Raw genomic sequence first — 27,416 nt, forward strand, 5'->3', positions numbered from 1 at the left:
CCGCAGCGGACACGGGACATAGAAAGAAGACGACACAGGGCCTTCGCCTTCGCCTTCATGTCTCACCAACTGGCCTACACAGCTACCCTCCTAAGTTTTTTGCAATTACTTACAATTGTAAGGTACATCTTGCATGCATAAAACTGCGTGCATTCACTGTGCACAGACTGATCCTTCAGTACTGCGTTAACATTATTTAGGATAGATCGCACATGTATTTTGTGAATGATGCACGAAATGATGTACTGAAACTGTGAGCTACGCCGTTTGTGATAGACTTCATGCCTCTGGCGCGTCAAGACATATCTGCCTCGCACGGAATGCAGTAACATAGATGTGGGGTGCATATTGAGAACTATCTCTTTTAGACTGAAAGCAACGAGAAGGATATATGTCAATAACACCATAAAAAATATGTTCTTTGTTCTCCATACACTGGCCCAGCGTTGCGGTTACCATCGTTAACCAGCAGCGCAACTGGTTTTAACATGCCACAACAGCAAAGAAATGGTGTACGGAAAACCAAGTAAGGCGCGGAGCACGGCCGCATGCCAAGCGGGCGGACAACAATGCATCAGCACAACCTCTTAGCGTGCCTGACTTTGGACCAGACAGCGTGTGAAACAGATGCCATGCGAGCAGATGCCCGCATGTTTCGGTAGTCCATATTGGAGATAAATACGCCGTTATTCTGCCACCAGTCGCTATGAACGTTAACTGAAGGAGGAACTGGTGCTAGCGTCTGTAACTCCTGGCCGCCTGGAGGTATAGGAAGTTTCACCCCGTCGGTTAACCCTACGGCTTTCAGTTAAATACTGCCGCCTAGTAGCAAACGGAAAATTTTTAAGAGAATGGAAACTAGAATAGCTAATTCCATATGCTCATTCTCATTTATTCCGTGCTGCAAAATATTACTACTGAGTTTTCAGGCGCATACCAAAACAGTTATTATCACCTTGCTAAAAATTATCCTTTCCTCGCCTTTCTTTAAGACGAGGCATTAACATCACAGAAATCGCATATCATTTCCTCAGCGTGTATGCAACCCTAAAAGTTAGATTCCTAGACCCTTTTAAACCAAAATCGCCGTTTAACACGCTGTCAGGTGAGCTGAGGAGAGAAGCTGTCATTTCAGGTGCTGTGCCGTGGATGTGCCCACTGTACAAATGATGTCGCAATGCAAATGCGCACTGTAAATAGCATTACCATATCTTCGTCCATAGATGCATCTTCTGCCAGGTTAAGTGCACCTTCTATAGGCTGAGGCAAGTTGAGATTTCTAGGCAGCGACGCATTCATCGTCACTGTGTCTAGTTTACTGAACCCTTGCCGCCTTTCAGCGACATGGAAAGTGATTGGGATATTTCGCGACATAAAATGCGCCCACAGGCCTCTGTCTTGCTACTCTTCAGTGGAGCAGAGGCATCAGGTAAGAAAGATGGGATATGACTGGAGATGCTGTGGTAAGGAGAAAAAAATTTATAGGGGCTTAAAGGGCCACTGCCCAGGGTCCGGACATTTTTGAAAAACAAGCCCACTGCATAGATGAGGCATCGAAGATAACCTCTGTAAAATACAAGAGCCATGCGCGCCCGGAAAAGCTGCGAAAATTCAAATCAAAGCCCGTTCGTTCTTTCCTTCCTTCAAAAACGGGCCCGGCCCACTACTCTGCACCCCGCTGACGTCAAGGGGGGCTACTTTCGCTAAAGGCACTCCATTGGTGCATCGTTCTGACTGACGGGAGAAGGTTGGGCGTAGCCTTGGCGTCGCGTCGTCTGCACAAGGCTTTCCGCAGCGCCTTCTGTTCTGGCTTGCCTACAAACCCGCATGAAGGAACAAAAAAAAAACTGCGGAGGGAGCATGCGGCGACAGCCTTGAACCCTAGCCATAAAAAGTAAAAAATAGTAAAACTGAAGGAGTTGGTTCGCCCCCCCCCCCCTCCCCCCCACCGTGATTACGTCACGAGACGCTCTGCGTGCGCGCTCCCTTCTCAGTTTCTTTTCTTCTATGCGAGCCCCCCAAAACAAGGTTTTAATTAGTAGTGCAGCAGAGCCTTTCCCTCGCTCGCCCACTTGACCGCTCCGCACACACACCCCTTATATTTCGTGCATCTTGCGTACGCCTCGACTCCAATGAATGACATATGCTTTGGAGCGGAGAAAAGACACAAACACACAGAACACAAACACGCATGGAGAAAAGCAAACGGGCGGTTGCCGGGTCCGCGCTTCGCCGTGTGTTTCGAACACAACCGACTTCCGCCCCTCCGCTCGTGAAACGGTGGGGAGGCCTAAAAGAAAATGAAAAGGTGGCTCGTTAACTGGGAATGACAAACAGATGTATGAAAGGATGCGCTCGCTAACAAGTCTAGGTGGTCGAGCCGATCGCGCCTCTCGATCGTTCAGTGTGCGGAGAAAATGCAAAAACCAAGAAAAGAATTCTATTGAAGGCGGGGCCATGACGTCGCCCTGTGACGCACTCCACAGACACCACGCCTCCGGCTTACACCGGAGAACGAAGGGGTGATTTTGCCTTGCCGAGCCTACTCGACGAGGAGCGGGAGAGAAGAATTTCGAGGAGGGAATGGAAGGAGAGGAGGCTCGCTCAAAGAGAGGTAGAGAGTGTCTGCTGCGCTGGGGTGGGCACGGGCCCTTTAACGTAGTTAAACCGAGTAGACCTGCGAAAGCAGGTGTTCATTCTTCAATTGGAGAGGGCACTTAAACTGCGCCTTGAGGGTGTGGCCTGATATCTTTACTGGGTTAATGGCCATGTATGCTGAATTGGTAATTCCTACTTAAGATTCATAGATGGCAGAGAGTCCTCATATACCACTACCAGCAGGTGGCGCAGCGGTTAAGCGATGCGCCACTACACTACACTCCCAGCCACCCGCCTGGATTTTGCAACCCACATTGCTCTTTGCTCCTCCCGCGCAACCTCTCGCGCAGATGGCACGACGCTCGTCCGAACTTACCCGAGCTTACCCGAGTTACTACCCGAGCTTGACCGAGTAATTCGCGTAAGCTCGGGTAGTAACTCGGGTTGCTAGGCAACGGCACAAGATCGTACGTGTCGTTTTTGCCAGTACGCTTGTGCTGTTAGCTTGTGGTTAAGCGTTTGGTATAGCTCGTGCTGGCTCCCTGGCAGGCATGACGCCGTCATGAGCAATGAAACCCAGCGCCTGTGCGAGGGTGGTGCCCTCTGGGTGTGTGGGCGACAGGCGGCACCGGCACGGCACCGTCTGTCGGAGCGCAGCTGAAGCGCTTCAACGGCGACTCAAGGTCCTTTGGTAGCCGCACCGCCACGAGCCAAGCTGGACTCCAGTAGTGTTGCTTTCACAACAAAAAGGCGCCTATTCACTACTGCGCGTGATTACAAGCGCATGCCGAGAATAACGCTGCATAAGACCCCACTGCAAATAACAATGGGCGGCTGTGGTCACAATACACTCCATTCTGGCACTTGCCATACATATCTACTGTTCTTGATCAGTCAGTCTCAAATCCGTGTTCAACGCTACTCTGCTTCGCGCGTGAACTTGTTCAAGGCACCACTACAGTCCCACCGCTCATATACAGGAAGGCTATGACTAAGTACGTCTAAGGCTGTCTTGGCTTCATAGCACTGGTTTCGGTGTTCGAATAAAGGAGTTTTTCTCTCTTTCTGTATTTCTTACTCTGGTAAAGAACCCAGTAGGATTATCTCTGAGCATGGCCGGCTCACTAAACATTGTGTGGAGCGTTACAATACCCACCTGTTAGTATCGTGGTTCCAGGTTATGAATTAGGATTATTCTTAACGTTTCCAAGATTAAATACTGCGTTTTTGGGACGACCGCACGAGGACATTAGTATGCGGGCCGTTGTGACAGTACACTGCGCATATCGGAGGGCCGCTATCTCTGGCTGCATCTTCCATTTGTGGGGCCCTGGATGATACTCATTTGGTGTCCGATTGCTGACAGATGACGGCGCCGTCATCTTTATTCGCACGCCGACCAGCATACAACTGGTCAAGAAGGCTGGCGGTGATCTGTTCTAAGTTAACGGCCTCATCTGGAGATCCGGCAGGAAAAAACCGCTGCTCCTTCCGTTCTCTCCTCCCTTCGGACTAAGCGGTCCGCATTCGTCGACGCCGTGGTCATGAGCGCCTGCTCCACACAGGGCAGGCCAGCCCAATTAGGCTGCCGGAACGCAACAGCAGTTGCACGCCTCACAAGAGTAGACAGTTTTAGCTGAATGTTTTTACGGCTAGCGGGGCGGAGAGGGCGAGCGGATACACCAGCGGATAGGCGCGCGAGAAAAGCAAATAGGTGCCTCTCATTGGCTCAGCCTCTCATTGGCTGAGCGCGCGAGCCTCTCATTGGCTGAGGCGCCGTGGTCACGTGTTAGCGCGCGCTTTTTGGCTCCGCAGTAAAGCCCCTGAAAAAACTAAAGTAGCGACAAGACGCTTTCCCTCTTCGCTCCTCCTCCCCCGCGCGCCGGGCGAACGACTTTTGTTTTCTTTGTGATTTCATGTGACTGCGGTGGCGACCTCTAGCCCGCTCCGAAGGAACTAACGCCGCTTTCAATTGGTTGCGCTGGATTCCTGTACTTGCCGAGTTCTTCTCTATGTCTCCGCATTAACCGTGCGTTCCGCTGCATAAATACATCGGTGACTTAGGAGAAACATTTGCATGCTTCACTGAATCGTCTAATGGCAAAAATGAGCACGCATAGATGGTCTGTTTTGGTACAGCCGCACGCGCACCGTGTCCGGGTGCGCCGGGCTTTATGCGGCGTGCCAAGTTTGACATCGAGAGTGGGGCGCGCATTGAACGTGACCGTGAATCACGAGGCCGTAGAATGAATTTGCGGTGATCTGTTTTGGTGAAGAGTATGCAAACAGAACGACCGTCCCCGCCGGAACGCTGGACGTGCTACAACGGATGCACAGGCTTGGCATTCTAAAAGGCACCTGCAAGTGAAGGCGCTCATTCTTAATTCCCGTGGTTCATCCGCACTTCTAGTGGCTTTTAGTTTTGGTCTGCTGCAGTGTATCGCAGACCAGGTAAGACGCTTGAGGGAGTGCTCGAAATACAGTATGAAGGCCACGCTACGTGTGTACTTATCTGTGCCTCCCCTAATGTTCTTTTGCTTGCATGAACTGTAACGATATAGACTCCCGCATTAAAATTTTCTTTGGAATAGTTACTTAGTAAGGAGAAAACCTACCTCGCAAATATCCTTCGCCTGCCAGCAATGGGATAATAAAGTTCTACATAAATGTTTCATCGGTATCAGTCATTTAGTGAAAAGCAAAACCTACCTCGCTTTTAACACATCTGTCCTATAATCTTCCATATTCGTATAGTCGCTATTAGAGCACTGCACGAGCCTTAATTATTCACGCGTCCCGAGCCCGTCAAACTTTTTCGTTACCCGCCCCAGCCCGGACCGATTTTTTCGATATAGGCCCGAACCCGGCCCGCGAAGTATAGACATGCCCGGCTCAGGCTCGGAAACAGCCCGAGTACTAAATGCACATCGGTAAAGCGAAAGCCTTTTGTTATACGGATCTCATTTTAAAAAAAGCGGCTACAAAACATTTAAAGACTGAGATAGTGGAGGCCTCACTGTGGGCAACGTTAACAAAAAAAGAACGTTTTAGCATTAATAAAAGAGGTTATCACAGATTTGCTCGCATTCGTAGCCTTCTCCTAACTAGTTAGGCGTCAAGGGGAAGCGAGAACGCGGAAGTGATGTTACAAAGTATGTGACAGGAAACGCGCGACCCACTTACGATGGGCACTATCACGCATACCCACAGCTACTGGTCATATTTCGAGAGTAAACGCAAGCCAGCGCGCGCTAGCTGGTGTTTCCACCATCGGTTCCTACGGTGCCTTGACGATGCAATCGGCGCGATAATTTTCTTTTTGTCTTTTTCTTTAATATATATATATATATATATATATATATATATATATATATATATATATATATATATATATATATATATATATATATATATATATATATATATAATATACACGCAAGCACGCGCGCGACTGCAGAATGTAACGCATGCGCTCCACCATGTCAGAGCGCAGTTTGATCTGCGCTTATAGTACGCATGTATGTCTAACTGCGGCATGCGCTCAAATTTAAGGAACGTCACTCTAGAGTTAGACGTGTGTCTCGCGTCACTTACACGTTTGCGTGCGTGCAATCACGATGCGCTCAACGCAAGCGCCCTTATGTCGAGCTTACTGAGGCCATACGCTCGATCGCGAACAAACCACTGCACAGCGTACCTTGAAAAAAAAAAAGGAAAACTCAGCAGCTATAGCACGTCCCTTACGTCGCAAAGTCTGGTCGATGGCGTTGCGTTAAAATTCGCCCGGACAATTTTGTGTAACCAAACCTTCCGCCGGCCCGCTTCGGTTTTCGATGATGGGATCGAGAAGAACCGCTTTCCGCCGTCGTGACGGTTCTCGCACCCGAAGGCGCAGCAGCCCGTCATGCCGCACAGATAGACGGCTTGAAGTTAGGTGACTGACACACGTTCCGAGCAAAACAAAAGCCGCTGTTCTTCACAGCAAGCAAAAGCGCAGTGTCCGCAACGACGCCTGCCGAAGCTACGGTGCGCGGTTGGAGCGGACAATATGACGTCTGCGGCGGCGAAAAGCGCGGGTTTAAAGGACTTTTGCGCGCGAAACCACCGACCAATGGGAAGAGGCGACGGGCGCAGGAGAGGGAGAGGCGGCGTTCTGCAAAGGTTGTCGCTACTTTAAAAATTTCCAGGGGCTTTACTCCGCAGCAGACGCCGGCGCCATCGTCGGGGTTAGAAATTGCGCTTCGTTTCCTTTTAATGCAACGCAGTTTTGGCTGGAGCGTTTCCCCAGTTTTGATGGTCAGACACAGCAGTCAGGTACGCCACAGACAGAGGCCTGTCATGCTCCCCGGAAAAATCGAAATTTCTCGTCTATAGCCCAGGGAAAAAGAAAGAAGTAAACATAAAAATCGAGGTAGAAAGCAAGACCGTCCCAACGGTGGAAGAAATTAGAGTTTTGGGAATGTTCCTTCAAGGGAAAGGACAATAAAGTGCGCTAACACGAGAGAGAGAGGCAAACAAACAAAACACAATTTGTTCACCGGGTACTGCGACAGTCCGACGACCAGAGGATGTCGATGGAGCCGTCCCGCAGGTTGGCGCACGTTGCCTCGCTGGTCCGTGGCTGGGCGAACGGTGTGGAAAGTTAGATGATCGGATAAGATTAAGAAGTTTGCAGCGATAGGGTGGGCGCAGTTGGCACAGGACAGGGGTAATTGGAAGATATGGGAGAGGCCTCTGTCCTGCAATGGACGTAGTAAGGCTGATGGTGATGATGATGATGATAATGATGATGAGGATACAGATAGTACCACCACGCTGAACAGAAAAGAAAAAAATCGCTACACTCGACTGCAACCCCCTATATCCCTTTTGTAGGGAGGACGCAAATATCATTTGTCAAACACAAACCCGAACAGCAATCTGGGGACTTTTCGTAGTTTCACAGAATTAAAAACTCCCTCATACGGTGTTACATCTACCACGCCTTGTAAGAGACGGAAAGAGCTGTACAGGCGCCCCCAGACTTAACACGAATGACAGAAAGCGTGGCTAGACTGCTGCCAGCGCCGCGAATCGATAGTCATCGGCTGCGAGATAATGCTCTCGGTAAGTCCACGGCGGCTGACGATCGCAGTTCCGCAGCTCGCTGTGACTGCTTTTTTCTCCTCTGGCCGATCTCCGCGTAGAGAGCGCGCTCGTTACGGTGGTCATTCATCGCTTTTTGCTCGCGGTTGCGGCATCGCGTTCGCCGGCAGCGCGCGTTGCAGTTTCCTTATTACGGGAATCAGAAATTGCGCGCTAAACTCCCTCAGCTTGCATGCCTTGCTAGTCTAGTCCGAACGCTACCAATCTAACAGCAAAAAAAGAAAACTGAGAGGACAATTAAGCACCTCTTCAAGGGTATGACGTAATATCATAATGAGTTAGTTCCATTTTGTGCAGAACTGGTCATTCTCTACATTCATAGATGACTGAGAGTCTATGTGGTATGATATAGACTCTCAGTCATCTACTGCCCTGCGGTGGCAGGTGCTGCCACCGGTGGGCCATATGTGCGACCCAGGTTGCTCTTCTTTACCGACCAACCATTAATTTAACTGCCACCTGCCACGGTGCACAGTTTCCTCACAATCAGGTGGGCAGGTTGTGATGACGTCACAAGGTCACGTGACCTAGGCGGCCCGCCGGCCTCCTAAGCTGCATCTCTGGGGATTTTCCGTCGATTTGTCGCTCACGGTCAACGACGCTGACGGTGACACCGGATTTTCAACGAGACCAACTACGTAACGCTATCGCGTTTATTAATTTTATGTGCAGTGTGAAGAACAGCTGCCTGAAGTTTCGGCACACTGGTGAACTTGGAAGCGCAGCAGCCTGCCCATAACAATTATTTTGTTAGATCAGCAGCCTTCGCCGTAAACTCGCCAGGAACGCGATCTGAGGCAGCTTAGCGCGCAATTTCGGGTTCCAGCAGGAAGAAAACAGCAACGCATTAACCGGGCCCGCGAGGCTGCATCGGTGATCAAAACGCGGAGAAACGCCCCCGTAACGAGCGCATTGTCTACGCGGCGATCGGGCGAAGGAGAAAAAGCACTCAAACGACCTGCGCACCAGCTATCATCAGCCGCGGTAAATGCACCAAGAGCATTATTTTGCACCCGAGCTTTGCGGCGCTGGCTACAGTCCAAGCCACGCTTTCCGTCATTCGTGTTAAGTCTGCGGGCGTCTGTAGAGGGTGGGTAACTACATATGGCAACCACGAGGTCGAGCTCATGCTGCTCCTCGTCTGGTTCATGCCGAGAATCCGCTAGATGAGGAGTAACGGCATTCTGTTTCGAAATTTGTGTTAAAGGGCAACTGCAGCACTTTTTTAAGAATTTCGCGATATCCAAGGATTCAAATCTATGTAAGCTGTAGGTAAAGCATGCCAAGTGTTTTTGCACTAGCACTGAAAATAGTGACGTAATCGACGATTTAATTTTACCCTTTTCCCTAATGCACCGGAGGAGGGCAGAGAAACTCAGTGTGACGTCATGGAAGGTATGATTTCAAATTACTGCTGTCGTCAGCCGCACCCTGCCCTGACGCGTTAGCCGCTGCCAAACAATTCTCGGCAGGGTTCGCCTTCGGTGGCGTTGGTTTTTTTTTTTCCTTCAAAGCAGGCGTTTGTGCCTTGGAAATGTACCGATACCTTCGATGACGTCATCATGCGCCCCCTACAAGGCGTTGTGCGCTGCGGAGAAGCTTGAAGGGCGTCCGAATCTTAACCAGCGATTACTTCACTATTTCAAGTGCTAGCCCAAAAAGACTTCGCATTCTTTACCTGCAAGTTTCACACATTCGACCCTCTTAAGCTCGTTGATTTCTAAAACCTATGCAGTTTCCCTTTAATAAATGTCCTTTCTCGATGTCTCTTAATGTCCCTGACATTGCGCTCACCACTTTCAATCGCAGTGGGTTCACCAAGGAAAATGTGAACGGAACAAAGAGGAAAAATGCAAAAAGTGAGAAGAAAGGGAGGAACGAGAAGAAAGGGAAGAAACAGAAGAAAGAAAAGAAAGAAAAGAAAGAGAAGGAAAAGAAGAAAGAGGAGAAAGCGAAAAAGGAGGAGGTAAAAGAAGGCAAGAGGGCGTCCACTACTGACTGTACTAATGAGGTCACAAATAATAAACGATAGGTGGTCCTATAGTCATGGCCCAGGGAGGTGTATACAAAGGTATTTTCATCTTTGCTTCGCTCTGGGCTTTTTTAGACACCGTATTTATGTTTGATAACCTACAATGGAGAATAGAGAGAGAGAGAGAAAAGGACGGAAAGGCAGGGAGGTTAACCAGGCGATGCCCAGTTGGCTACCCTACACTTGGGGAGGGGAACAAAGGGGAAAAAGGAAAAAGAGCGGCAAGGAAATGAGTTGTCTAAGTGTCCAGCGACCACTATGTCACAGAGACAGAGGGCGCGCACTGAAAACTTAAAGATTATAGGCGGGAATGCAACCCCGAGTCCCTTAAGAAAGTCAGGAGCGCTTTCACCGCTTTCCGTTGTCTGGAAGGTTGTGTCCAAGGCCCCAGAGCGTTAGACTCTGTTAAAGGACGCGAGTCCAAGCGGAGCAGAGAAGCACTTAGGAAACCGCGCTCTCGCTCAAAACGAGGGCAGTCACAGAGGAGGTGGGTGATCGTTCCGTCACAACCGCACTGGTCACACGCAGGAGAGTCAGCCATTGCGATGAGATGGGAATAGGCGTTTGTGAACGCCACTCCCAGACAAAGGCGGCACAACAGCGTAGTATCACCGCGGGGGAGGCCGAATGGTATATGATGTTGGAGCAGGAGGTTGAAGTGATGCGAGCGGGGTGACCAACCTCCAGGGGCAGACCACGACGTTACAGTCAGGTTTCGGGCGAGCAGTTGAAGGTGCCTTGCTGCGTCAGCTCTTGTCAGTGGTATGCGGACAGTGTTGGTTGTATCGTGAGCCGATCGAGCAGCATCGTCAGCTAAGGCGTTACCAACAATGCCGCTATGGCCTGGTACCCACTGGAAGATGATTTCATGACCTTGTTCGATTGCCTGGTGGTGCAGATATCGTATCTCCGCTGTAAGTTGATCATGGTCGCTACACTCTAAACACAGTAACCTATAAAGTAACTTTTGGACGTGAGTAACTTTTGTCACAAAAGTTACAATTGGTGTTTTTTTATGTTTTCATTACGTTTTCTTTATTTTTGTGGAGCCCAAAGGTTACAACGCCCAGAAGGCAACCATTTCAAAGGTTACGGTGAAAAAATTGCCAAGTACCCTTTGCGTAGTAACTTTTGGTCAGCACGGTAACCTATATGCGTCGTCAAGCCAGGAGATATGCACATATAGAGGACGTATGCTGCTTTATGTGCGGGAATGTGCTTTTCGATGCAATGGGGCTGCGGTTTCGACCGCAAAGGAGATGCTTTAATATGCCGGAGACATCAACGTAGGCTATCGCATGAGACCGATACTGCTGTTTTGGGTCGCAGCCACATTGAATCGCGCGTTATCAGATATCTGTCTTCACATTTACCAAAGGAGGCTGCGAATGCAATGCAAATGCAGTATTTTGCGGCTGAATATATATGAGAACACATCTTGAATGTTCGATCCCTATCCATGAGCTTTGCAAAGAAACCCAACGTGCTAGTTCTCTAAGCATGGTCTGTACCGATTTTATTGCGCGAATAAACGTTAATGAACAAATATTTCAAATTGCATGTAATTTCTCGATGACTCAGATAGAGCCTAGGTATTTCTCATCTTCCTCGAAGCGATACGCGATAACAACGGTCGCAATTAAGAGCTAAAAAGCAGACATATGGAAGGGCAGCACCTGGGAAGGCGACAGCGGACGTAACCGCATTTGCAGGGCGCCGAGTGCGCGATTCGACTTCCCTTCATGTGGCTGTCTGCATACGCCTCCAATGTATCATTTCAGGTGGCAAGTATGTATCACAAATCAAAACGTAATACGCCCACGGTACGAACGGCGGCGCCTATAAGAAACGAGTAATTTGCAAAGAACTACTCAAAATATGGCATGACGGCCGCTCCAGTATGCGTGAGACGCGCATGCGCAGACGGCCGGCGCTTCACCCAATGAAAAGCGGCACTTCTGTTTCAAAACGCTTGGCATCGTTGCACGCCGGCAGGCACGCCGGCAAGTCTGGACGGTGGGAAGGCTCGGACGTTGCAGCGTTGCGGAGGCAGCTTTGTTCTTGGAACCGAGAGTTGGAACCGTTCGTGAACCACGCAGTTTTTTGGTTGCGTTTCTGCAGTGGTTTGTTTGGGGTAATGTCGCTAAGCAGCAGGGACCTGTGGGGTACGCTGCGCGGCAGCTGCAACGAACCTCAATGTGACTGTAGACGCAACGTCGTTGTGTGCTCGGCGGACAGCTCCGCGCCCGGCGCTATTCGTTGCGACTACTGCAATCACGTTCCAGGGGTTCATGGAAGAATAACGGACTTGGGTGAGTGTCCTTTTTTTTTACCACATGCACAGTAACGACCTGCGAAGTCATTTATTTCATGCTTGTCAAAGTGCGTATTTCCTTTGTTTGCCAAACCAGCTTCATTTCTAAGCCTCGTTGAGTGCACTTCGAAGCGAAATCTGGTTCAGTAGTTTGAGTGCCTCATTCGCCTATTGCACGGGGTTTCGTGCCAATAAGTTTGGTTATCCAGAATATTGGTTTTAGACTATTGTTGCCGTACGTCATTTGGGGTCATTAGGTACGATAATGCGGGGGAAATCCAGCGCTAATTCTTGATCGTTTGCATGCGTGTGCGCGCGTTTTTTTTTTTTGTATACATACAAGAGAGCACGCTTAAAACACACGCCGGTACTTTTTTAATCAAGGATGCGATTTGGGCGAGTTGGTATCGTAAGCTATCTTATGACGCAATTCCACATCGGCGCTATACTCTCGCCCAGGCGGCGGCAGTCGTCTCCTCGACTCAAGTGGCGATCACGTGAATCTGGCTCGGTGCGCCAGTCGGTCCCAGTGCCTACCGCATTGCCTGCCTATCCTCTTTCCTCTCTTCCCGGCACCGTCTGGATGACGTTTGTGTTTGTTATGGTTGTTTTTCGCGAGTGCGGCGCGTCGACTCATCAGCGTTGGCGACGGGAAGTACAGCGCAGGGTGTGTGGTGCGCGAGCGATCTGAGGTGACGTGCGTAAGACAGTGTGAGCCCTATTGAAGTGCGCTAACAAGAATTAAGTTGTAACTGCAATGTATCCGTTTTTTATTCTCACAAATTTGTGTTAGCGACGAGTGTAATTACTCGCTCCCCCTTCCGTTTTGCTCATCTCTAACAGTATTGATTCATGTATTGAAAACAGCGCAGGAAAACGAGACGATGTGTTGTGTCTTTCTTTGCTCGTCTCGTTTTCCCGCGCTGTTTTCACTATGAACCGGTACTTTTGTTTTTGAATCTGAATTTTGGAACTTTGCACGTCGTTTCATTGATTATCAATTGATCAGTGCGCCATACGATTTTGGCAATACAATTGGGCTCATTAAAAAAATTGGCTGTGGTTTGACCAATGGCCATCCTGAGTGAATTGCGGAAGCAACAGCGCAGCAATCGCAGCAGCGGCGCTGCGATGCGGTAGGCATTACGGTGTTCTTTGCATACCATGTTTCACTCTGGTGAGAATATCAGCCATGCTTTAAGTATGAATGGTTGCTCACTGGCTCTAATTTAACATCCCATAGATCCCACTGCCGGAAGAGTTGCAAGTGACTGCACCTCATGTATATATACCTACGCTGAGTGTTTACGCTGGAAGTATCAAGAAGTGATCTCGATCAGCAACGGCAACCTAGAGCGTGCCCTCATCTTCTGCCTGGTGACATATTACATAAAAAACCTCGACTATCCACCGGCATTTTCCGCCATACTCATCCTGCTGCAGAAGATTGCCCTGCTAGACACTTTAGTGTCACGTGGACTACTGACGAACCGACTTAAGAGCTTGTTCATGCTCTTGAAAAAGAATAATTTGTTCTAATTTCTTGGAAAGAAATGTGTTTCAATTGTTCACTTTCTAATATGTTGTATATTTTTTACAGCTAAATTGAGCAAGTTTTTTTTTTAACTGCATTACACAAGTTGATGTAGCGTGGCTTTTTGGGCTTGTTGGTACATAGTTCCAATACACTGTAGCGCAGCAAAAGACGAGGACACAAGAGACGAGAGACGAACACCACGAGCGCTAACTTCCAACAAATTTCATTCTCATGAATCATCACATTTATACGCCAGATAACAGTAATCACACGTGCGAACAGTATCAATTTCTTAGAAAAACGAGCTCTTTATCTAAGAGGAGACTAGAAGGTGTGCTTACACACGAGCATACTGACCTATTTATTTTTTCGGCTTCAATGATTTCGCGCGTTACCCTTTCTCTGCTTTTTGCTATTACCAGACTTTTATCAAAGAAAGTCTTACAGGTTTTTCGACTTGCATGCGAGAATGTGGTCAACCAGCGATCCGCCTTGCCCGTTTCTGACGTTGCGAGCGTCTGAACGAGCGCCTAATGGAACACGCTCGCAACGTCAGAAACGGGCAAGGCGGATCGCTGGTTGACCACATTCTCGCATGCAAGTCGAAAAACCTGTAAGCCTTTCTTTGATAAAAGTCTGGTAATAGGAAAAAGCAGAGAAAGGGTAACGCGCGAAATCATTGAAGCCAAAAAAATAAATAGGTCAGGATGCTCGTGTGTAAGCACACCTTCCATTCTCCTCTCAGATAAAGAGCTCGTTTTTCTAAGGAATTGATACTGTTCGCACGTGTGATTACTGTTTTCTGGCGTATAAATGCGATGCTTCAGGAGAATAAAATTTGTTGGAAGTTAGCGCTCGTGGTGTTCGTCTCTCGTCTCTTGTGTCCTCGTCATTTGCTGCGCTACAGTGTATACACTGTAGCGCAGCAAAAGTTCCAATATATTGGAAGTTGATGTACTTATGCGAGTGTTGTCAGGCTTATAGCACTGTTAATGTTACAAGTTATTGGTCACGTCATTGTGCATCTTTGTTAATGAAGTGACTGGAGAAGTCACAAAGGGCTTTTGTGCATATGATCTAGGCAAGTTGTGCTGAATTTGCTTATGTTATGTACCTCTGAAAGCTGTTAGGTATATGTATATCTCTGGTTGCTGTTTAGCCAAGATGTTTAAATCGATTGATTGTTTGCGTTTGTATGTGGCCGCAAGTTTTTAAAGAACTTATGTTATCTGCACTGCTTGGACCACCTTTCTTGATCTCTTATTGTATAGTCATTTTAATCTTTCTTTTAAGAAGTCTGGTAAAATGTGTGATCAAAATATTGCCTTCTCTGATATTTTTGCCATTCATACTTTGTGTCTGATATATCCCTTACACAATGTCAATTTGACTTGGCACTTGGTCGTGAATAATAGAGCTTTTATTTTGTTCTTTTTGGTACTACAATTACAGTGCCTATTTTCTTATTTACATTGCAATAAGAGTGATATGCTGTAGCGAAGCTCCATTCGAAGCGAGACTTCATCTGAGCATGCTTTATTGAGTTGCTTGTTCAACGTCGTTCTGTTTCGCATGCCAGCAGTAATACTGTAATATGGGCCCATATTTTTGAGTGCCTTGCATGCCCATTTATTGTGATTTTTTTTTGCAAAATGTTTGCAAAAATGGTGCCTGAACATACCTGCATCTGTTACATTCCTTAGTTTTCTTCAATGTAGACAATATTTGGGAAGTTTTGTTGTTTTGTATTTTTTCTAGTCTTGAAGATGTTGCAGTGAATTAAAATTTTGCCTATCATATGCCGATGTTTGTCATTTTTCTCCTTTCTAAACCATTCTCTTTTTTGGCCAATTTTTGTTCCATTCAAATTGAAATCCAGCAGAGCTCTTTATTTCATCACCTTCAGCAAGTTGCAGTGACATTTTTGCCATTTTTAGGCCAGCCATTGTGGCTTACAAAGGTTACACATTTTGGAACACGTAACCTATGGCTAGCTCAATGATGTATACCTTTGTAAAGGTTACAGCGCTAAAAAAGTCGCGTAACCTATGCGTAAAAAGAAGTAACCTTTTGTAACTTTTACAAAGGTTATAAGTGGAAAGGTTACATTCTGTAACCTTTAAATTATAGGTATACTTCAATGTGAAAATGTGCACCTTTACAAAGGTTACCCAAAGGTTACCGTGTTTAGAGTGTATGTCTCAAGGCAGATTGAAGACATTGTAGGGCAGCTTTTGAATCACAGAAAACAGCCCATTTTTGAGGTGATTGTTGTGAGATATACTGTACCGCCGCAAGAAGTGCGGCCAACTCTGCTCCAGTAGAGGTAGTCCGATGCGAAATTTGTTGGTGATTTTGAGTCTGTCGCGCAGGAACGACCACAGCGCAAGCGGAACTAGTGGAGGTTACTGATCCATCCGTATAGACGTGAGTACGGTCCGAATATTCGAAGTGGAGCATGGATAGTGTCAGTTGCTTAATGGCTGGCGTCGATAAATTTGACTTCTTCGCTATCCCCGGAATAGCAAGGCGCACACATGGGAGCCGCATACACCACAGAGGAGAGGGAGGTAGTGCTGCCGGGGTGAACTGTTGTGGGATCGACGACTGTTGCGTCGTTATCACCTTTGCAAACGCAGAATGTGGTCTCTGCAGTGGCAGAGGCGCAAGGTGATGCTGTGGAATCCTTGAGATATGACGTATGTGCATTCGCAAGCAGTCTAGGACAATATAAGTAGAGATCGGGTGGTCTTTGGCGAGTGCAATGCTACCCAGTGTTGATGCGCTCCGAGGGAGACCTAGGCATGTGCGAAGGGCCTGACCCTGTACTGACTGGAGGGCACGCATGTTAGTTTTGCACGTGTTTGAGAGTACAGGTGTACTGTACCGCAAACATCCGACAAATAGAGCTCTGTACAACTCCAGCATTGACTGGACCGACGAGCCCCATGATTTTCCACCTAGAAATCGGAGTAAATGAGCGATAGATGTTAGCTTTTTTTTCAGTAGAGTGCAATGCGGGCTCCATGATAAATTGCGGTCGATCAGGATCCCTAGGAAACGATGAGTTTTGCTGTAAGAAATGACTTGACCGTCGATGCGTACCGGATATGGAGTCATACATTTACGTGTAAATGCCACTAGCGCGCACTTTTCCGGTGAAACGCTGAGACCTTGCTTCTGGAGATAGGAAGAAGTGATCGATGCTGCCCGCTGAAGTCTTGCACGCACCTGGGGACGCGTCACAGAGGAGGCCCAAATGCAGATGTCATCGGCGTACATACACACCTGGACGGTGTTGGGGAGGTTCTCAGGGAGGGCGATGAGAGTCAGATTAAACAATGTAGGGCTAAGGACACCGCCCTGGGGCACGCCACGGTAGGTGTAATGCGCAGGCGTCGGGCCATCTTCACATTGGATAAAAAATGATCTTTTGGACAGATAGCTCTCTATCCAGGCAAACATCCGACCACCGATGCCCACAGTTTCCAGCGCATCAAGGATGGCCTCATGGGTCACGTTGTCGTAGGCACCTTTTACATCCAGAAAGAGTGCCACTGACAAACGTTTCAAGCGCTTCTGTTGTTGAACCGTGGATACGAGATCAACGACGTTGTCAATAGAAGAGCGACCCCGCCTGAAGCCGGCCATAGCGTCGGGGTATATTTTGTAGTGTTCGAGGTACCACTCAAGGCGCGACAAAATCATTTTCTCCATGACCTTTCCTACGCAACTGGCCAAAGCTATTGGCCTATGGAGAATAAAATTAGCATTAAGCTATGACATATAAGATTGTGTTTTTTGCTGCACCGGCAGCACGCTTTACTAAGCGCGATAGGCATAAACTCGGCATGGACTAAGTTTCGCAATGCTTCCCGGTAAAATCGCGGTTAAGTGTGGATGACATCTCGCACCAGAATGGACAGTCCGTGAAGAAAACTGTACAAGAGAAGTAATAACACCCTATTTTAAACTTGTTAGTGTATGCTCATCTCGAGCATGTAGGGTTCAAGCAAAATTAATGAATCACATAGCAAAGAGAAAAAACTACGGCCGACAATTATACTTCTGGGTGATGCGATTTTTAACGCTGCTGCTGCGGTAATTGAACCGTAGGCGACCGCAGACGGAACATGCAGTGCCGAGCGGAGTGGGACATTGGTTTCGGCTACGGCAGCGCGCGGAGCGATCCGCCACCGCTGAGATTATAGCTGAGCCTCTCCTCGGGGAACCCTCACTTTAAACATTCGCGAATGACATCACAGCTTTAGCCACGTGAAAACGACGTAAGAAAAGATGTCAGCTCAGGCTAACGTAATTCGGCAGAAATGGCATTAATTTCGCCGCCTGACCGGGTGTTATAGCAGTTACGCGGAGTTCGGGGCTCTCTGTGGCGCAAATCAGAGTCTTTTTCGCAGTCTCCCCTCTTCTGCACCTAATTGCTTAAATTTTCAGGAATCCATCACCAGTCCCACGTGTAGTTGCTCACGAATCGCAGCATATTACACATTATTTGCCGTTATGCTACACCATTTAAAACAAAACTTCAAACATCAGTGTATAAGTAAAAACGGTCGCAAACGGGAGAAGCACGATTCCGCACATAGTAAAACGGTGCGGCAAAATGCGACGCACAACGGACGGCACAGCTACCTTTCAAAGTTATAATTTCGGTAAAGAGACAATTCTGACAGATTGCGGAGAAGAGGAGAGAGATGATCTCGCATGCCAAAGGTGGAAGCACATTAATCAAGCCGTTGTCTCCTGATTACTAGGAAGCATTAAACTCAATCTAAACCTCAGCTGTAACGCAGGCATTGCGGGATCAGGGTGTAGAAGAGTGTTATATGAAAATATTGGAAGATGTTTATAACGATTGCACAGCTACCATAGTCCTCCATAAAGGCAGCAATAAAATTCCATTACGGAAAGGTGTCAGACAGGGAGACACGATCTCGCCAATGCTCTTCACCGCCTATTTACAGGAGGTATTCCGAGACCTGAATTGGGGACAGTTGGGGATAATGGTTAATGGAGAATACGTAAGTAATCTGCGATTCGCTGATGACATTGCCTTGTTATGTCACTCAAGACATGAACTGCAAAGCATGATCAATGAGTTGTTTTTTTTTATTTATGAATACTGCGATCTTGTACACAAGATCATAGCAGGTGGGAAACAGTGTATTAAGATACAAAAATACAGACACACACGAATAAAACAGAATTGCACATAGAAAAATCAGAATTGCACATAGAATTCCACATAGAACAAAACAGAATTGCACATAGAAAAATCAGGAAGAAAATACCGCGGCAAGGTCATAAGCAACAATTATTTCAAGTGCTCTTCAGGAACAAAATACAGCGGCAAGGTCATAAACAACAACTATTTCAAGTGCTCTTCAAACAAATGCAATGATCTCTGCCTAACAACATCATCCGTAAGGTTATTCCAATCAGTAATGGTCCTTGGAAAAAAGAATATTTAAAACAATTAACTCTAGAATTTAATGGCGTTATGGAAAGAGAATGGCGATTTCTAGTTTGGTACCCCGAGGAATAAGCAAGGATATTAGAGGTGTCAACTTTGAAATTATTATTAATTAAATGAAAGAAAAATTTTAAGCGACATATGCGATTTATGTTAGGAATAGAGGGTAAGCCGCTTTTTTTTAGATCACTGACTGATGCTCGCCCGTAAGTGTTGTAAATAAACCTTACTGCTTTTTTTTGGATATTTTCAAGTTTATTTATGTTTACCTTTGTGAACGGGCCCCAGATAATCACTGCATATTCTAAGATTGGTCTAATAATAGTGTTGTAGGCAAGAAAGCGTGTAGCAGGGGTCGCTAACTTAAGCGAGCGTCGTAAAAAAAAAAGGTTTCGGAGAGCTTTTGCTGAGACATAGTCGACATGTTTGGTCCAAGACAGGTTATCAGAAATCCATAGGCCTGTTAGACAGGCAGAGAAAAACGGTGGGCTAAAAATTAACATGCAGAAAAGTAATGTTCAACAGTCTGGCAAGGGAACAGCAGTTCGCAATTGGTTTTGGTTTTATGGGGTTTAACGTCCCAAAGCGACTGAGGCTATGAGAGACACCGTAGTGAAGGGCTCCGGAAATTTCGACCACCTGGGGCTCTTTAACGCGCACTGACATCGCACAGCACACGGGCCTATAGAATTTCGCCTTCATCGAAATTCAGCCGCCGCGGCCGGGATCGAACCCGCGTCTTTCGGGTCAGCAGCCGAGCGCCGTAACCACTGAACCACCGCGGCGGGGCGCAGTTCGCAATTGATGGCTTGGTGCTGGAAGTAATAAGAGAATATGTCTACTTAGGGCAGGTAGCGACCGCTGATCCGTATCATCAGCGGGAAATAACTAGAAGAATAAGAATGGGGTGGAGCGCATATGGCAGGCTCTCTCAGATCATGAATGGCAGTTTACCAATAATCAAGAGAATAGTATACAACAGGTGTATCTTACCGGTAATCACCTATGGGGCAGAAACGCGGAGGCGAACAAAGAAGGTTCAGCTTAAGTGCAGGACAACACAGCGAACTATGGAAAGAAAAATGGTAGGTGCAACGTTAAGAGATCGGAAGCGGGCGGAGTGGGTGAGAGAACAAACACGCGTTAATGACATCCTAGTCGAATCAAGGGGAAGAAATGGGCTTGGGCACGGCATGTAATGAGAATGCAAGATAACCGCTGGTCCTTAAGGGTAACGGAGTGGATTCCAAAAGAGGGCAAGCGTCAGGGGGCGGCAGAAAGTTAGGTGGGCGGATGAGATTAATTAAGAAATTTGCGGGGATGCGGTGGCCACAACTGGCAAAGGACAGGGTTAAATGGAGAGACATGGGAGATACGTTCGCCCTGCAGTGGTTGTAGTCAGGCTGATGATGATGATGACACCTGTGTACGATTCCTATAAGAATAAAGACCAGAAGAGCCAAAAGGAGAGATATGCTGCAAACAGGAGGAAGTTGATAAATTGAAACCTAGTCATTCGTCATTGTTTTGAACTGGCTCAGTCATGACACCAAAGCAAGAAACCCTTTTTTTAATTTCATGATCATGACAGCTTAGAGCATCTTTACAAACGATTCTAGGTAGCTCTTCCTAATTATAACGTTACGAAACGGAGACACACTTGCGCGAGACAATCGGATTTTTGTGGTGCAAGGGCACCTGCGGCTAAAGAGCGCCATGCACAAGGTGTTTTAGTCTACAGAAAAATTTAGTCAAAGACCCATTTCTCAAGCATTTCACCCTGAATAAGCAGAGTATCAGGCCTGGGGAAGCCTTGCGCCCACTGTATCCTTGGTGGGTGTCCGGTGGTACTGAGAATCGAATGCCGCATCTCCCGCATGCGAGGCGGATGTTCAAATTACTAGGCTCCAGCTGCGGTCAAGTACCACGGATTATCCCATGTGAAAAGACGGAAGGCAAAAAAAAAACTTTACGAATTTCGAGGGGCACAAAACAGCGTGAGCGAGGTTGATGCGAAGCGAGCAAGTTGTGGGCGCTGCTCGCTCTGTCGGCGCCCTTGCGTGCAGCACCCTACACAGCTTCGGTGCACTTTGGGAGCAGTTTCTGGCAGCGGGTTTTCACATCTGAACCATTCTAGCCGGCCTAGCGGCAGTATCAATTTGGCTGGCTGGCTAACCGGCCGGCCGGCCGGCCGGCCGGCCGGCCGGTCGGTCGGTCGGTCTGTCTGTCTGTCTGTCTGTCTGTCTGTCGGTCGGTCGGTCGGTCGGTCGGTCGGTCGGTCGGTCGGTCGGTCGGTCGGTCGGTCGGTCGGTCGGTCGGTCGGTCGGTCGGTCGGTCGGTCGGTCGGTCGGTCGGTCGGTCGGTCGGTCGGTCGGTCGGTCGGTCGGTCGGTCGGTCGGTCGGTCGGTCGGTCGGTCGGTCGGTCGGTCGGTCGGTCGGTCGGTCGGTCGGTCGGTCGGTCGGTCGGTCGGTCGGTCGGTCGGTCGGTCGGTCGGTCGGTCGGTCGGTCGGTCGGTCGGTCGGTCGGTCGGTCGGTCGGTCGGTCGGTCGGTCGGTCGGTCGGTCGGTCGGTCGGTCGGTCGGTCGGTCGGTCGGTCGGTCGGTCGGTCGGTCGGTCGGTCGGTCGGTCGGTCGGTCGGTCGGTCGGTCGGTCGGTCGGTCGGTCGGTCGGTCGGTCGGTCGGTCGGTCGGTCGGTCGGTCGGTCGGTCGGTCGGTCGGTCGGTCGGTCGGTCGGTCGGTCGGTCGGTCGGTCGGTCGGTCGGTCGGTCGGTCGGTCGGTCGGTCGGTCGGTCGGTCGGTCGGTCGGTCGGTCGGTCGGTCGGTCGGTCGGTCGGTCGGTCGGTCGGTCGGTCGGTCGGTCGGTCGGTCGGTCGGTCGGTCGGTCGGTCGGTCGGTCGGTCGGTCGGTCGGTCGGTCGGTCGGTCGGTTGCCATAGATGATGCCATGCTATAGTAGTGATGCAAAAATATCGGGAAATTGACTATCGATAGTGTAAAAAGCTATAGTCTATCCAGAATACCACTATCGATAGCATTATCGATAGTAAAACTGATAGTGTGACTATTGATAGTATTAGAGAGTTTTAGTATTGCGGGCTTTGCGTAATTGCGTGCATAGCGGAATAGCGGGTCCAGAGTGCGCATGCGCAGAACGCTAACGGAGAAATAGCGTTAGCGTACGAACGCAATTTTCAGAAGTTAGCGTTACGGCAGTTGCGGCTTTTGCGCCCTTAGCGTGAAAACATGGCGGCGTCCTTCCAAGAGAGAGCCGCCCGCTTCATCCGATTCCGCAGTCCTTGCGATTCCGGTCGGCATGTTTACCGGCAACTACTGTTGTTTTCGCTTTTTGCTATGACTTACCTTGCTTCGACGATAAAGTTTAAACTGCAATTCAGCCCAGTTTTCGAGATACGCTCTCGATTCTGGAGTGCGCAAGCCTAATGGAACCTCAAGCTGCAATGCTACCGTCTGCAACTGCCCGAAACGCAGCCGAAACCTAGCACAAACGTCCGGAACGAGACAAAAATAGATTTGAAGCTTTTTCGCGCTGTTTTATAGACTTAAATTATGTAAAGTGAGTTTATATTAAATTTACAAACTTTTTTTGAACATTAGACGTCACGTGACGGCAAATATTCTTGCTCCAACGGCTTGTAGTTAACATTGCCTTTACTAGATGGCGCCACTGTTTTACGTTTTTATTTCATTTTATTTCAAATTCGGGGTCATTTTGCAGACGAAAATGAACGCTGCACTAATAATTAGTTTAAAAAACTCGGAAATATTATACTTTGGCGAGTTAGCGGCAATGTCGACCATTTTAGAAGGACCGTTGGCATCCATGTCAAGCAGATGGCGTTTAGCGTTTTCAAAACGCTACACTAAAACTGTCTGTGGGGATAAGTTGCTTGCGGCACGCTAACGTAATTTCCCTTAGGTCCCCTATCACGCTAACGCTATACTAAAACTCTCTATTAAAAGAATATTGTTTGACGTCTTCTTTTTCTCGTCCAATGACTTTATCCAATTCAGCTTATATCGTCTGCTTTCGTGGCTCTCCTAAAGCGCCGGAGGACGACGTCGCGAAGTCCTGAGCTGTGTTTTTCTTGTTTAATTTCGTTGTGGAAGACAGATGGCGCTACTGCTGCCCTTCAGCAAAAACTCGGTGTTTTGGGTTTCAGTTCGCCGATCTCGACGCAGACGATTACGCTTTTGCATCATGCACGGCTCAACTAAGTAGCGTTGTAAAACTTGCTACGGTACAAAAGTTACCATAATACGCAAGCTCTGTGTGCAGTTTCACCGCGAACGAGCCAGCGGTTGAAGAAAAATTTTGAGTCTTTACGATAAAAACGCACAATACGGTACATACATACATACATACATACATACATACATACATACATACATACATACATACATACATACATACATACATACATACATACATACATACATACATACATGCATGCACGCACGCATGCACGCATGCACGCATGCACGCATGCACACATACATACATACATACATACATACATGCATACATACATACATACATACATACATGCATACATACATACATACATACATACATACATACATACATACATACATACATACATACATGCATGCATGCATGCATACATACATACATACGTACATACATACATACATACATACATACAAACATACATACATACATACATACATACATACATACATACATACATACATACATACATACATACATACATGCATGCATGCATGCATGCATGCATGCATACATACATACATACATACATACATACATACATACATACATACATACATACATACATACATACATACATACATACATACATACATACATACATACATACATAACAACCTGCCTACCGTGTCAGGCAGCAGCTCAATTAATCACGACAGGCTACTCCGGAAGAGCAACCTGGGTCGCTACCCAACCCAAGTAACCCAAGTCCCAACGATGGCAGCACCTACCATAGAAAGGCAGTGAAACATCGCTTGACCTCTTCACCACTGCGCCAGGAATGGTACGGATACTCCTAGGATCTATGAATGGAGAGAATGACCAATTCCGTATATATGGGCACTATCCCATTATCGGTATCCAAACAACTGCCATCCTTGAACATGGATTTGAACACTGGAACCGAAGTGAAAACCGAAATGCTAGTGCACCTAATTCGTATTTGGCCTAACTACATAAATCGACTTCCATTTCTTAAATCTGTATTCTACTATAACAGCCTACCTAAGCACTTTTCGGTGTATACAGTACTCGAGGAGCAAGGCCATCTGTGGACAGACTGCTGTTCTTGGTGGCGTTTGCTACGTCTTGTTCAGAGGAGGGGGACGAGCTGGATGGTGTGGAGTAACAGGAAGGACTTGACTCGTGTTTATCGTTAATTCGTGGAGCTGGAGCAAATTTTTTGGCCTGATTGGCTATGCCAACTTCATCTTTTTCATATTACTGCGACTGTCAGCTTGCTTTCAATGAACATCGAGGAGTAGCAGGACGAATAAGTTCCATATTCGAGCAGCGACGATGATTCTAGGCGCTGGTGCGTTCACATTCGATACTTTTGTGTGTAGGAGGCAGCCATAGCGTTTGCGCTAGCTACCAGACCCAACTCAAATACCCTAAAAGACTCCCAGAACGCCTGCAGGAACCCTATGAAAGGACTACACCAAACTACACACTCAATACTGAACCCGCATAACAAAGCCAACATTACTTGGTTCACATGGACGAGACGGGAGGGAATGCCGCTGCTCGCAGGCATACCCGAGCGCTTCTCCCCTGGGCCTTTCCCACGTCTGACGAGACCGCGGAACGCGAACCACAACCAGTGACCACTTACAACGAATACCTTGAACACCACAGGCTGGCGAGGCAGACATCCCCTATGTCTCACGAAGACCTCAGCAAGGCTGAGGAACACACATTCAGACGCCTTCAAACGAATACCTTTATAACACTCGTCAAACTAAACATTTGGTATCACACACTATACAGGGTGTCCCAGCTAACTTGGGCCAAGATTTATAAAAAAAACTAAGTGGTCTTCAGAACTGAAATCGCGTGGATGTTGTTAGGGTTTATCTAAAGTTACAGTACCAGTTTTTTCGCTCCTCCTATTTTAATAATTAGTCGAGATAAATAAATTAACTTTTTAAATATAGCTTGAAACATTCAGGCGTCAATAGGAAAGTAGTAGAGCTCCACAAATATTGCCCAAACCAGGAACTTCCAAAGAGATTGACTTAGCGTGGCCGCTTTTATTCGGGAAAAAATGAAATCCCGCGGAATTCAATAAATACCACGTGACAGAGCGCTCCGTGCGCCAGAATGCGCCGCGATTACAGCGCTCTCATCCGTGCTTTGTAAAAAGCATCACTCGCTTCGCGCCTTTCGCGCTGCCCAAGAGAGGGCTTCGCGTTGTGCTTGGTTCCAAGATAAGTGCCAGTGGGTTCGGGCGGCAGTTGAAAGAAAGCGCGGCTTCCATTTTTCATCTTGATTCACACGACGTTATCAAGCTTGTTATATGCGGCTTTGCTTGTTGGGATCTTGCTCCCTAATTCGAAATCATCAGATTGTCATCGTTCCTCCGCATGCATTCTGCTAACGTGAGAGCGCAATTATCGTCGCAGAAACGGGAGCTGCGCTTTCTTTCAACTGCCGCCCGTGCCCAATGGCGCTTATCTTGGAACCAAGCACAACGTGAAGCCCTGTCTTAAGTAGCACGAAAGGCGCGAAGCGAGTGATGTTTTTTTACAAAGCACGGATGAGAGCGCTGTAATCGCGGCGAATTCGTGCGCACGGAGCGCGCTGTCACGTGGTATTTTTTTTAACTCCGCGGGCTTTCGTTTTTCCTGAATAAAAACGGCCACGCTAAGTCTACCTCGATGGAAGTGCCTGGGTTGGACAATATTTGTGGAGCTCCACAACTTTCCTCTTGACGCCTGAACGTTTCAAGCTATATTTAAAAAGTTAATTTATTTATTTCGACTAATTAATCAAATAGGAGGAGCGAAAAAATGGTACTGTAACTTGAGATAAACCCCAACAACATCCACGCGATTTCATTTCTGAAGAACGCTAAGTTTTTTATAGATCTTGGTCCAAGTTAGCTGGGACTCCCTGATATATAAACCGCAAATGCACACACTGTGAAGAAATAGCCTCGGCTTATCACATGGTGTGACCCTGCCAACTAAATCCCGCTACCGACTCCATACCAAACCAACTCCTAGGGCAATAGGAGGCCACTCTGCTCAGCGGTGACAATGATCACCAGCGCAGCCTGGTCCGCAGGGCCGTCTCTGCCACGCAAGCCAGAGGACTGACGGAAAATGCGGCCCATCCAGAAGCGCTTCTATCTACTTTCTTTGGCAATAAAGAAGTTTTTCTTCTCTTCCTCCTCCTACTTCTCCTCCCGGCTTTAAATTGCACATAGCCCAGAGCGGCAGGCATTGTGTTCACCCACCACCGAATACGCTTGTTGTTATCGGCGCCGCCCAGTCAATTTGTTTTTGTGGGCGCGAGTGAGCGCAACAAAAAAACAGTCTCTCTTAGAAGCCTTTTCGCTGTCTTGCTGACAGCCGGGCTCCCGTCATCACGATGTGACAATATCTCACTCGTGTAGTACTAGGCTCGGCTGGACCAAATGGACAACCTCTCTTCCTGCCAACACGACCGTTAGTGTATAAACAACCCCAGCAATTTTTTTTTTCGAAGATAGGCCCTTCGCTCGCCACTCAATGCGAACCCTTTGGACTTATTAATTTAGTGGGGAGAAGTGTTTGCTGGCGCTACCTTCCTAGAGACAAGAAGGATTTTTTGCCGTTTCATTCGGCGTACTGTTCGGCCACCGCCGAAAACGCTTGTTGTTATCGGCGCCGCCGAGTCAGAAACCCAGTCAAAAACTGTTAAAAGCGCTATTGCCATCCTTCTCATGGAACCAGCACTCCTCAAGTCATGATCTCATTACATTGTTACGTAAATAGACTGCTTAAAGCCGCGTTCCCTGACCACGTCTTAGCTGCCGTGACCGAGACACTGCTCCCAAAATTCAAGGGTAGGCCAAAGGGTCAACGCCGGAAAGAATATTTCGGCGAAGCCAAACCAGTGGCGATACCGTACATTCATAAGTTGTCACACAATCTTAAAAGAGTTGGCAACAATCACGGAGTTCATATGGTCTTCTCCGGCTCCTGCAAATTCGCCAATATGTGCCCCAAGGTTACCAGCGGTGCTAAAGAAACATCTAGC

Source organism: Amblyomma mixtum, chromosome 8 (genome assembly GCF_055824585.1).
Source record: "Amblyomma mixtum isolate Tamu chromosome 8, ASM5582458v1, whole genome shotgun sequence".
NCBI lineage: Eukaryota > Metazoa > Arthropoda > Arachnida > Ixodida > Ixodidae > Amblyomma > Amblyomma mixtum.